Source organism: Diuraphis noxia, unplaced genomic scaffold, assembly GCF_037042655.1.
Source record: "Diuraphis noxia isolate RWA-SAM2 unplaced genomic scaffold, SU_Dnox_SAM2 contig0004, whole genome shotgun sequence".
Lineage (NCBI taxonomy): Eukaryota > Metazoa > Arthropoda > Insecta > Hemiptera > Aphididae > Diuraphis > Diuraphis noxia.
Genome location: NW_028301714.1, coordinates 75940847 through 75954695, shown reverse-complemented (window position 1 = coordinate 75954695; position 13849 = coordinate 75940847).

Here is a 13849-nt window from a genome sequence, read left to right as displayed (position 1 = left end):
TTACGACCTTTTATATTCACCCAAATGTATTGTAAAGACGTGTTTTAGATGTTAAATAATGTGAACTTAACGATAAAAATATAAAAAGTATGATTAGTTCAATACAAATGACTTTAAACGATATTTAGCGGAATTATCACCATTTTTTACCAAATTTTTTTTCTATTTTTTGTATTCACCCAAATGTATTGTAAACACGTGTTTTAGATGTAAAATAATGTGAACTTAACGTTAAAAATATAAAAAGTATGATTAGTTTAATAGAAATGACTTAAGACGATATTTAGCGAATTCATCACCTGTATTTCAAAATTTTTTTACGACCTTTTATATTCACCCAAATGTATTGTAAAGACGTGTTTTAGATGTAAAATAATGTGAACTTAACGATAAAAATATAAAAAGTATGATTAGTTCAATACAAATGACTTTAAACGATATTTAGCGGAATTATCACCATTTTTTAACAAATTTTTTCCCAAATTTTTTTTCTATTTTTTGTATTCACCCAAATGTATTGTAAATACGTGTTTTAGATGTAAAATAATGTGAACTTAACGATAAAAATATAAAAAGTATGAATAGTTCAATACAAATGACTTTAAACGATATTTAGCGGAATTATCACCATTTTTTACCAAATTTTTTTTCTATTTTTTGTATTCACCCAAATGTATTGTAAACACGTGTTTTAGATGTAAAATAATGTGAACTTAACGTTAAAAATATAAAAAGTATGATTAGTTTAATAGAAATGACTTAAGACGATATTTAGCGGATTCATCACCTGTATTTCAAAATTTTTTTACGACCTTTTATATTCACCCAAATGTATTGTAAAGACGTGTTTTAGATGTAAAATTATGTGAACGTAATGATAAAAATATAAAAAGTATGATTAGTTCAATACAAATGACTTTAAACGATATTTAGCGGAATTATCACCATTTTTTACCAAATTTTTTTTTTATTTTTTGTATTCAGACAAATGTATTGTAAAGACGTGTTTTAGATGTAAAATTATGTGAACTTAACGATAAAAATATAAAAAGTATGATTAGTTCAATACAAATGACTTTAAACGATATTTAGCGGAATTATCACCATTTTTTACCCAATTTTTTCCCAAATTTTTTTTCTATTTTTTGTATTCACCCAAATGTATTGTAAAGACGTGTTTTAGATGTAAAATAATGTGAACTTAACGTTAAAAATATAAAAAGTATGATTAGTTTAATAGAAATGACTTAAGACGATATTTAGCGGATTCATCACCTGTATTTCAAAATTTTTTTACGACCTTTTATATTCACCCAAATGTATTGTAAAGACGTGTTTTAGATGTAAAATAATGTGAACTTAACGATAAAAATATAAAAAGTATGATTAGTTCAATACAAATGACTTTAAACGATATTTAGCGGAATTATCACCATTTTTTACCAAATGTTTTCCCAAATTTTTTATCTATTTTTTGTATTCACCCAAATGTATTGTAAACACGTGTTTTAGATGTAAAATAATGTGAACTTAACGTTAAAAATATAAAAAGTATGATTAGTTCAATACAAATGACTTTAAACGATATTTAGCGGAATTATCACCATTTTTTACCCAATTTTTTCCCAAATTTTTTTTCTATTTTTTGTATTCACCCAAATGTATTGTAAAGACGTGTTTTAGATGTAAAATAATGTGAACTTAACGTTAAAAATATAAAAAGTATGATTAGTTCAATTCAAATGACTTTAAACGATATTTAGCGGAATTATCACCATTTTTTACCAAATTTTTTTTCTATTTTTTGTATTCACCCAAATGTATTGTAAACACGTGTTTTAGATGTAAAATTATGTGAACTTAACGATAAAAATATAAAAAGTATGATTAGTTCAATACAAATGACTTTAAACGATATTTAGCGGAATTATCACCATTTTTTACCAAATTTTTTTTCTATTTTTTGTATTCACCCAAATGTATTGTAAACACGTGTTTTAGATGTAAAATAATGTGAACTTAACGTTAAAAATATAAAAAGTATGATTAGTTTAATAGAAATGACTTAAGACGATATTTAGCGAATTCATCACCCGTATTTCAAAATTTTTTTACGACCTTTTATATTCACCCAAATGTATTGTAAAGACGTGTTTTAGATGTAAAATTATGTGAACGTAACGATAAAAATATAAAAAGTATGATTAGTTCAATACAAATGACTTTAAACGATATTTAGCGGAATTATCACCATTTTTTACCAAATTTTTTTTCTATTTTTTGTATTCACCCAAATGTATTGTAAACACGTGTTTTAGATGTAAAATAATGTGAACTTAACGTTAAAAATATAAAAAGTTTGATTAGTTTAATAGAAATGACTTAAGACGATATTTAGCGGATTCATCACCTGTATTTCAAAATTTTTTTACGACCTTTTATATTCACCCAAATGTATTGTAAAGACGTGTTTTAGATGTAAAATAATGTGAACTTAACGATAAAAATATAAAAAGTATGATTAGTTCAATACAAATGACTTTAAACGATATTTAGCGGAATTATCACCATTTTTTAACAAATTTTTTCCCAAATTTTTTTTCTATTTTTTGTATTCACCCAAATGTATTGTAAATACGTGTTTTAGATGTAAAATAATGTGAACTTAACGATAAAAATATAAAAAGTATGAATAGTTCAATACAAATGACTTTAAACGATATTTAGCGGAATTATCACCATTTTTTACCAAATTTTTTTTCTATTTTTTGTATTCACCCAAATGTATTGTAAACACGTGTTTTAGATGTAAAATAATGTGAACTTAACGTTAAAAATATAAAAAGTATGATTAGTTTAATAGAAATGACTTAAGACGATATTTAGCGGATTCATCACCTGTATTTCAAAATTTTTTTACGACCTTTTATATTCACCCAAATGTATTGTAAAGACGTGTTTTAGATGTAAAATAATGTGAACTTAACGATAAAAATATAAAAAGTATGATTAGTTCAATACAAATGACTTTAAACGATATTTAGCGGAATTATCACCATTTTTTACCAAATTTTTTTTTTATTTTTTGTATTCAGACAAATGTATTGTAAAGACGTGTTTTAGATGTAAAATTATGTGAACGTAACGATAAAAATATAAAAAGTATGATTAGTTCAATACAAATGACTTTAAACGATATTTAGCGGAATTATCACCATTTTTTACCAAATTTTTTTTCTATTTTTTGTATTCACCCAAATGTATTGTAAACACGTGTTTTAGATGTAAAATAATGTGAACTTAACGTTAAAAATATAAAAAGTTTGATTAGTTTAATAGAAATGACTTAAGACGATATTTAGCGGATTCATCACCTGTATTTCAAAATTTTTTTACGACCTTTTATATTCACCCAAATGTATTGTAAAGACGTGTTTTAGATGTAAAATAATGTGAACTTAACGATAAAAATATAAAAAGTATGATTAGTTCAATACAAATGACTTTAAACGATATTTAGCGGAATTATCACCATTTTTTAACAAATTTTTTCCCAAATTTTTTTTCTATTTTTTGTATTCACCCAAATGTATTGTAAATACGTGTTTTAGATGTAAAATAATGTGAACTTAACGATAAAAATATAAAAAGTATGAATAGTTCAATACAAATGACTTTAAACGATATTTAGCGGAATTATCACCATTTTTTACCAAATTTTTTTTCTATTTTTTGTATTCACCCAAATGTATTGTAAACACGTGTTTTAGATGTAAAATAATGTGAACTTAACGTTAAAAATATAAAAAGTATGATTAGTTTAATAGAAATGACTTAAGACGATATTTAGCGGATTCATCACCTGTATTTCAAAATTTTTTTACGACCTTTTATATTCACCCAAATGTATTGTAAAGACGTGTTTTAGATGTAAAATTATGTGAACGTAATGATAAAAATATAAAAAGTATGATTAGTTCAATACAAATGACTTTAAACGATATTTAGCGGAATTATCACCATTTTTTACCAAATTTTTTTTTTATTTTTTGTATTCAGACAAATGTATTGTAAAGACGTGTTTTAGATGTAAAATTATGTGAACTTAACGATAAAAATATAAAAAGTATGATTAGTTCAATACAAATGACTTTAAACGATATTTAGCGGAATTATCACCATTTTTTACCCAATTTTTTCCCAAATTTTTTTTCTATTTTTTGTATTCACCCAAATGTATTGTAAAGACGTGTTTTAGATGTAAAATAATGTGAACTTAACGTTAAAAATATAAAAAGTATGATTAGTTTAATAGAAATGACTTAAGACGATATTTAGCGGATTCATCACCTGTATTTCAAAATTTTTTTACGACCTTTTATATTCACCCAAATGTATTGTAAAGACGTGTTTTAGATGTAAAATAATGTGAACTTAACGATAAAAATATAAAAAGTATGATTAGTTCAATACAAATGACTTTAAACGATATTTAGCGGAATTATCACCATTTTTTACCAAATGTTTTCCCAAATTTTTTATCTATTTTTTGTATTCACCCAAATGTATTGTAAACACGTGTTTTAGATGTAAAATAATGTGAACTTAACGTTAAAAATATAAAAAGTATGATTAGTTTAATAGAAATGACTTAAGACGATATTTAGCGGATTCATCACCTGTATTTCAAAATTTTTTTACGACCTTTTATATTCACCCAAATGTATTGTAAAGAAGTGTTTTAGATGTAAAATTATGTGAACGTAATGATAAAAATATAAAAAGTATGATTAGTTCAATACAAATGACTTTAAACGATATTTAGCGGAATTATCACCATTTTTTACCAAATTTTTTTTTTATTTTTTGTATTCAGACAAATGTATTGTAAAGACGTGTTTTAGATGTAAAATTATGTGAACTTAACGATAAAAATATAAAAAGTATGATTAGTTCAATACAAATGACTTTAAACGATATTTAGCGGAATTATCACCATTTTTTACCCAATTTTTTCCCAAATTTTTTTTCTATTTTTTGTATTCACCCAAATGTATTGTAAAGACGTGTTTTAGATGTAAAATAATGTGAACTTAACGTTAAAAATATAAAAAGTATGATTAGTTTAATAGAAATGACTTAAGACGATATTTAGCGGATTCATCACCTGTATTTCAAAATTTTTTTACGACCTTTTATATTCACCCAAATGTATTGTAAAGACGTGTTTTAGATGTAAAATAATGTGAACTTAACGATAAAAATATAAAAAGTATGATTAGTTCAATACAAATGACTTTAAACGATATTTAGCGGAATTATCACCATTTTTTACCAAATGTTTTCCCAAATTTTTTATCTATTTTTTGTATTCACCCAAATGTATTGTAAACACGTGTTTTAGATGTAAAATAATGTGAACTTAACGTTAAAAATATAAAAAGTATGATTAGTTCAATACAAATGACTTTAAACGATATTTAGCGGAATTATCACCATTTTTTACCCAATTTTTTCCCAAATTTTTTTTCTATTTTTTGTATTCACCCAAATGTATTGTAAAGACGTGTTTTAGATGTAAAATAATGTGAACTTAACGTTAAAAATATAAAAAGTATGATTAGTTCAATTCAAATGACTTTAAACGATATTTAGCGGAATTATCACCATTTTTTACCAAATTTTTTTTCTATTTTTTGTATTCACCCAAATGTATTGTAAACACGTGTTTTAGATGTAAAATTATGTGAACTTAACGATAAAAATATAAAAAGTATGATTAGTTCAATACAAAAGACTTTAAACGATATTTAGCGGAATTATCACCATTTTTTACCAAATTTTTTTTCTATTTTTTGTATTCACCCAAATGTATTGTAAACACGTGTTTTAGATGTAAAATAATGTGAACTTAACGTTAAAAATATAAAAAGTATGATTAGTTTAATAGAAATGACTTAAGACGATATTTAGCGAATTCATCACCCGTATTTCAAAATTTTTTTACGACCTTTTATATTCACCCAAATGTATTGTAAAGACGTGTTTTAGATGTAAAATTATGTGAACGTAACGATAAAAATATAAAAAGTATGATTAGTTCAATACAAATGACTTTAAACGATATTTAGCGGAATTATCACCATTTTTTACCAAATTTTTTTTCTATTTTTTGTATTCACCCAAATGTATTGTAAACACGTGTTTTAGATGTAAAATAATGTGAACTTAACGTTAAAAATATAAAAAGTTTGATTAGTTTAATAGAAATGACTTAAGACGATATTTAGCGGATTCATCACCTGTATTTCAAAATTTTTTTACGACCTTTTATATTCACCCAAATGTATTGTAAAGACGTGTTTTAGATGTAAAATAATGTGAACTTAACGATAAAAATATAAAAAGTATGATTAGTTCAATACAAATGACTTTAAACGATATTTAGCGGAATTATCACCATTTTTTAACAAATTTTTTCCCAAATTTTTTTTCTATTTTTTGTATTCACCCAAATGTATTGTAAATACGTGTTTTAGATGTAAAATAATGTGAACTTAACGATAAAAATATAAAAAGTATGAATAGTTCAATACAAATGACTTTAAACGATATTTAGCGGAATTATCACCATTTTTTACCAAATTTTTTTTCTATTTTTTGTATTCACCCAAATGTATTGTAAACACGTGTTTTAGATGTAAAATAATGTGAACTTAACGTTAAAAATATAAAAAGTATGATTAGTTTAATAGAAATGACTTAAGACGATATTTAGCGGATTCATCACCTGTATTTCAAAATTTTTTTACGACCTTTTATATTCACCCAAATGTATTGTAAAGACGTGTTTTAGATGTAAAATAATGTGAACTTAACGATAAAAATATAAAAAGTATGATTAGTTCAATACAAATGACTTTAAACGATATTTAGCGGAATTATCACCATTTTTTACCAAATGTTTTCCCAAATTTTTTATCTATTTTTTGTATTCACCCAAATGTATTGTAAACACGTGTTTTAGATGTAAAATAATGTGAACTTAACGTTAAAAATATAAAAAGTATGATTAGTTTAATAGACATGACTTAAGACGATATTTAGCGGATTCATCACCTGTATTTCAAAATTTTTTTACGACCTTTTATATTCACCCAAATGTATTGTAAAGACGTGTTTTAGATGTTAAATAATGTGAACTTAACGATAAAAATATAAAAAGTATGATTAGTTCAATACAAATGACTTTAAACGATATTTAGCGGAATTATCACCATTTTTTACCAAATTTTTTTTCTATTTTTTGTATTCACCCAAATGTATTGTAAACACGTGTTTTAGGTGTAAAATAATGTGAACTTAACGTTAAAAATACAAAAAGTATGATTAGTTTAATAGAAATGACTTAAGACGATATTTAGCGAATTCATCACCCGTATTTCAAAATTTTTTTACGACCTTTTATATTCACCCAAATGTATTGTAAAGACGTGTTTTAGATGTAAAATTATGTGAACGTAACGATAAAAATATAAAAAGTATGATTAGTTCAATACAAATGACTTTAAACGATATTTAGCGGAATTATCACCATTTTTTACCAAATTTTTTTTCTATTTTTTGTATTCACCCAAATGTATTGTAAACACGTGTTTTAGATGTAAAATAATGTGAACTTATCGTTAAAAATATAAAAAGTATGATTAGTTCAATTCAAATGACTTTAAACGATATTTAGCGGAATTATCACCATTTTTTACCAAATTTTTTTTCTATTTTTTGTATTCACCCAAATGTATTGTAAACACGTGTTTTAGATGTAAAATAATGTGAACTTAACGTTAAAAATATAAAAAGTATGATTAGTTTAATAGAAATGACTTAAGACGATATTTAGGCGAATTCATCACCCGTATTTCAAAATTTTTTTACGACCTTTTATATTCACCCAAATGTATTGTAAAGACGTGTTTTAGATGTAAAATTATGTGAACGTAACGATAAAAATATAAAAAGTATGATTAGTTCAATACAAATGACTTTAAACGATATTTAGCGGAATTATCACCATTTTTTACCAAATTTTTTTTCTATTTTTTGTATTCACCCAAATGTATTGTAAACACGTGTTTTAGATGTAAAATAATGTGAACTTAACGTTAAAAATATAAATAGTATGATTAGTTTAATAGAAATGACTTAAGACGATATTTAGCGGATTCATCACCTGTATTTCAAAATTTTTTTACGACCTTTTATATTCACCCAAATGTATTGTAAAGACGTGTTTTAGATGTAAAATAATGTGAACTTAACGATAAAAATATAAAAAGTATGATTAGTTCAATACAAATGACTTTAAACGATATTTAGCGGAATTATCACCATTTTTTACCCAATTTTTTCCCAAATTTTTTTTCTATTTTTTGTATTCACCCAAATGTATTGTAAAGACGTGTTTTAGATGTAAAATAATGTGAACTTAACGTTAAAAATATAAAAAGTATGATTAGTTTAATAGAAATGACTTAAGACGATATTTAGCGGATTCATCACCTGTATTTCAAAATTTTTTTACGACCTTTTATATTCACCCAAATGTATTGTAAAGACGTGTTTTAGATGTTAAATAATGTGAACTTAACGATAAAAATATAAAAAGTATGATTAGTTCAATACAAATGACTTTAAACGATATTTAGCGGAATTATCACCATTTTTTACCAAATTTTTTTTCTATTTTTTGTATTCACCCAAATGTATTGTAAACACGTGTTTTAGATGTAAAATAATGTGAACTTAACGTTAAAAATATAAAAAGTATGATTAGTTTAATAGAAATGACTTAAGACGATATTTAGCGAATTCATCACCCGTATTTCAAAATTTTTTTACGACCTTTTATATTCACCCAAATGTATTGTAAAGACGTGTTTTAGATGTAAAATTATGTGAACGTAACGATAAAAATATAAAAAGTATGATTAGTTCAATACAAATGACTTTAAACGATATTTAGCGGAATTATCACCATTTTTTACCAAATTTTTTTTCTATTTTTTGTATTCACCCAAATGTATTGTAAACACGTGTTTTAGATGTAAAATAATGTGAACTTATCGTTAAAAATATAAAAAGTATGATTAGTTCAATTCAAATGACTTTAAACGATATTTAGCGGAATTATCACCATTTTTTACCAAATTTTTTTTCTATTTTTTGTATTCACCCAAATGTATTGTAAACACGTGTTTTAGATGTAAAATAATGTGAACTTAACGTTAAAAATATAAAAAGTATGATTAGTTTAATAGAAATGACTTAAGACGATATTTAGGCGAATTCATCACCCGTATTTCAAAATTTTTTTACGACCTTTTATATTCACCCAAATGTATTGTAAAGACGTGTTTTAGATGTAAAATTATGTGAACGTAACGATAAAAATATAAAAAGTATGATTAGTTCAATACAAATGACTTTAAACGATATTTAGCGGAATTATCACCATTTTTTACCAAATTTTTTTTCTATTTTTTGTATTCACCCAAATGTATTGTAAACACGTGTTTTAGATGTAAAATAATGTGAACTTAACGTTAAAAATATAAAAAGTATGATTAGTTTAATAGAAATGACTTAAGACGATATTTAGCGGATTCATCACCTGTATTTCAAAATTTTTTTACGACCTTTTATATTCACCCAAATGTATTGTAAAGACGTGTTTTAGATGTAAAATAATGTGAACTTAACGATAAAAATATAAAAAGTATGATTAGTTCAATACAAATGACTTTAAACGATATTTAGCGGAATTATCACCATTTTTTAACAAATTTTTTCCCAAATTTTTTTTCTATTTTTTGTATTCACCCAAATGTATTGTAAATACGTGTTTTAGATGTAAAATAATGTGAACTTAACGATAAAAATATAAAAAGTATGATTAGTTCAATACAAATGACTTTAAACGATATTTAGCGGAATTATCACCATTTTTTACCAAATTTTTTTTTTATTTTTTGTATTCACCCAAATGTATTGTAAACACGTGTTTTAGATGTAAAATAATGTGAACTTAACGTTAAAAATATAAAAAGTATGATTAGTTTAATAGAAATGACTTAAGACGATATTTAGCGGATTCATCACCTGTATTTCAAAATTTTTTTACGACCTTTTATATTCACCCAAATGTATTGTAAAGACGTGTTTTAGATGTAAAATTATGTGAACGTAACGATAAAAATATAAAAAGTATGATTAGTTCAATACAAATGACTTTAAACGATATTTAGCGGAATTATCACCATTTTTTACCAAATTTTTTTTTTATTTTTTGTATTCAGACAAATGTATTGTAAAGACGTGTTTTAGATGTAAAATTATGTGAACTTAACGATAAAAATATAAAAAGTATGATTAGTTCAATACAAATGACTTTAAACGATATTTAGCGGAATTATCACCATTTTTTACACAATTTTTTCCCAAATTTTTTTTCTATTTTTTGTATTCACCCAAATGTATTGTAAACACGTGTTTTAGATGTAAAATAATGTGAACTTAACGTTAAAAATATAAAAAGTATGATTAGTTTAATAGAAATGACTTAAGACGATATTTAGCGGATTCATCACCTGAATTTCAAAATTTTTTTACGACCTTTTATATTCACCCAAATGTATTGTAAAGACGTGTTTTAGATGTAAAATAATGTGAACTTAACGATAAAAATATAAAAAGTATGATTAGTTCAATACAAATGACTTTAAACGATATTTAGCGGAATTATCACCATTTTTTACCCAATTTTTTCCCAAATTTTTTTTCTATTTTTTGTATTCACCCAAATGTATTGTAAACACGTGTTTTAGATGTAAAATAATGTGAACTTAACGTTAAAAATATAAAAAGTATGATTAGTTTAATAGAAATGACTTAAGACGATATTTAGCGGATTCATCACCTGTATTTCAAAATTTTTTTACGACCTTTTATATTCACCCAAATATATTGTAAAGACGTGTTTTAGATGTTAAATAATGTGAACTTAACGATAAAAATATAAAAAGTATGATTAGTTCAATACAAATGACTTTAAACGATATTTAGCGGAATTATCACCATTTTTTACCAAATTTTTTCCCAAATTTTTTATCTATTTTTTGTATTCACCCAAATGTATTGTAAATACGTGTTTTAGATGTAAAATAATGTGAACTTAACGTTAAAAATATAAAAAGTATGATTAGTTTAATAGAAATGACTTAAGACGATATTTAGCGGATTCATCACCTGAATTTCAAAATTTTTTTACGACCTTTTATATTCACCCAAATGTATTGTAAAGACGTGTTTTAGATGTAAAATAATGTGAACTTAACGATAAAAATATAAAAAGTATGATTAGTTCAATACAAATGACTTTAAACGATATTTAGCGGAATTATCACCATTTTTTACCCAATTTTTTCCCAAATTTTTTTTCTATTTTTTGTATTCACCCAAATGTATTGTAAACACGTGTTTTAGATGTAAAATAATGTGAACTTAACGTTAAAAATATAAAAAGTATGATTAGTTTAATAGAAATGACTTAAGACGATATTTAGCGGATTCATCACCTGTATTTCAAAATTTTTTTACGACCTTTTATATTCACCCAAATGTATTGTAAATACGTGTTTTAGATGTAAAATAATGTGAACTTAACGATAAAAATATAAAAAGTATGATTAGTTCAATACAAATGACTTTAAACGATATTTAGCGGAATTATCACCATTTTTTACCAAATTTTTTTTCTATTTTTTGTATTCACCCAAATGTATTGTAAACACGTGTTTTAGATGTAAAATAATGTGAACTTAACGTTAAAAATATAAAAAGTATGATTAGTTTAATAGAAATGACTTAAGACGATATTTAGCGAATTCATCACCCGTATTTCAAAATTTTTTTACGACCTTTTATATTCACCCAAATGTATTGTAAAGACGTGTTTTAGATGTAAAATTATGTGAACGTAACGATAAAAATATAAAAAGTATGATTAGTTCAATACAAATGACTTTAAACGATATTTAGCGGAATTATCACCATTTTTTACCAAATTTTTTTTCTATTTTTTGTATTCACCCAAATGTATTGTAAACACGTGTTTTAGATGTAAAATAATGTGAACTTATCGTTAAAAATATAAAAAGTATGATTAGTTCAATTCAAATGACTTTAAACGATATTTAGCGGAATTATCACCATTTTTTACCAAATTTTTTTTCTATTTTTTGTATTCACCCAAATGTATTGTAAACACGTGTTTTAGATGTAAAATAATGTGAACTTAACGTTAAAAATATAAAAAATTTATGATTAGTTTAATAGAAATGACTTAAGACGATATTTAGCGAATTCATCACCCGTATTTCAAAATTTTTTTACGACCTTTTATATTCACCCAAATGTATTGTAAAGACGTGTTTTAGATGTAAAATTATGTGAACGTAACGATAAAAATATAAAAAGTATGATTAGTTCAATACAAATGACTTTAAACGATATTTAGCGGAATTATCACCATTTTTTACCAAATTTTTTTTCTATTTTTTGTATTCACCCAAATGTATTGTAAACACGTGTTTTAGATGTAAAATAATGTGAACTTAACGTTAAAAATATAAAAAGTATGATTAGTTTAATAGAAATGACTTAAGACGATATTTAGCGGATTCATCACCTGTATTTCAAAATTTTTTTACGACCTTTTATATTCACCCAAATGTATTGTAAAGACGTGTTTTAGATGTAAAATAATGTGAACTTAACGATAAAAATATAAAAAGTATGATTAGTTCAATACAAATGACTTTAAACGATATTTAGCGGAATTATCACCATTTTTTAACAAATTTTTTCCCAAATTTTTTTTCTATTTTTTGTATTCACCCAAATGTATTGTAAAGACGTGTTTTAGATGTAAAATTATGTGAACGTAACGATAAAAATATAAAAAGTATGATTAGTTCAATACAAATGACTTTAAACGATATTTAGCGGAATTATCACCATTTTTTACCAAATTTTTTTTCTATTTTTTGTATTCACCCAAATGTATTGTAAACACGTGTTTTAGATGTAAAATAATGTGAACTTAACGTTAAAAATATAAAAAGTATGATTAGTTTAATAGAAATGACTTAAGACGATATTTAGCGGATTCATCACCTGTATTTCAAAATTTTTTTACGACCTTTTATATTCACCCAAATGTATTGTAAAGACGTGTTTTAGATGTAAAATTATGTGAACGTAACGATAAAAATATAAAAAGTATGATTAGTTCAATACAAATGACTTTAAACGATATTTAGCGGAATTATCACCATTTTTTACCCAATTTTTTCCCAAATTTTTTTTCTATTTTTTGTATTCACCCAAATGTATTGTAAACACGTGTTTTAGATGTAAAATAATGTGAACTTAACGTTAAAAATATAAAAAGTATGATTAGTTTAATAGAAATGACTTAAGACGATATTTAGCGGATTCATCACCTGTATTTCAAAATTTTTTTACGACCTTTTATATTCACCCAAATGTATTGTAAAGACGTGTTTTAGATGTTAAATAATGTGAACTTAACGATAAAAATATAAAAAGTATGATTAGTTCAATACAAATGACTTTAAACGATATTTAGCGGAATTATCACCATTTTTTACCAAATTTTTTCCCAAATTTTTTTTCTATTTTTTGTATTCACCCAAATGTATTGTAAATACGTGTTTTAGATGTAAAATAATGTGAACTTAACGATAAAAATATAAAAAGTATGATTAGT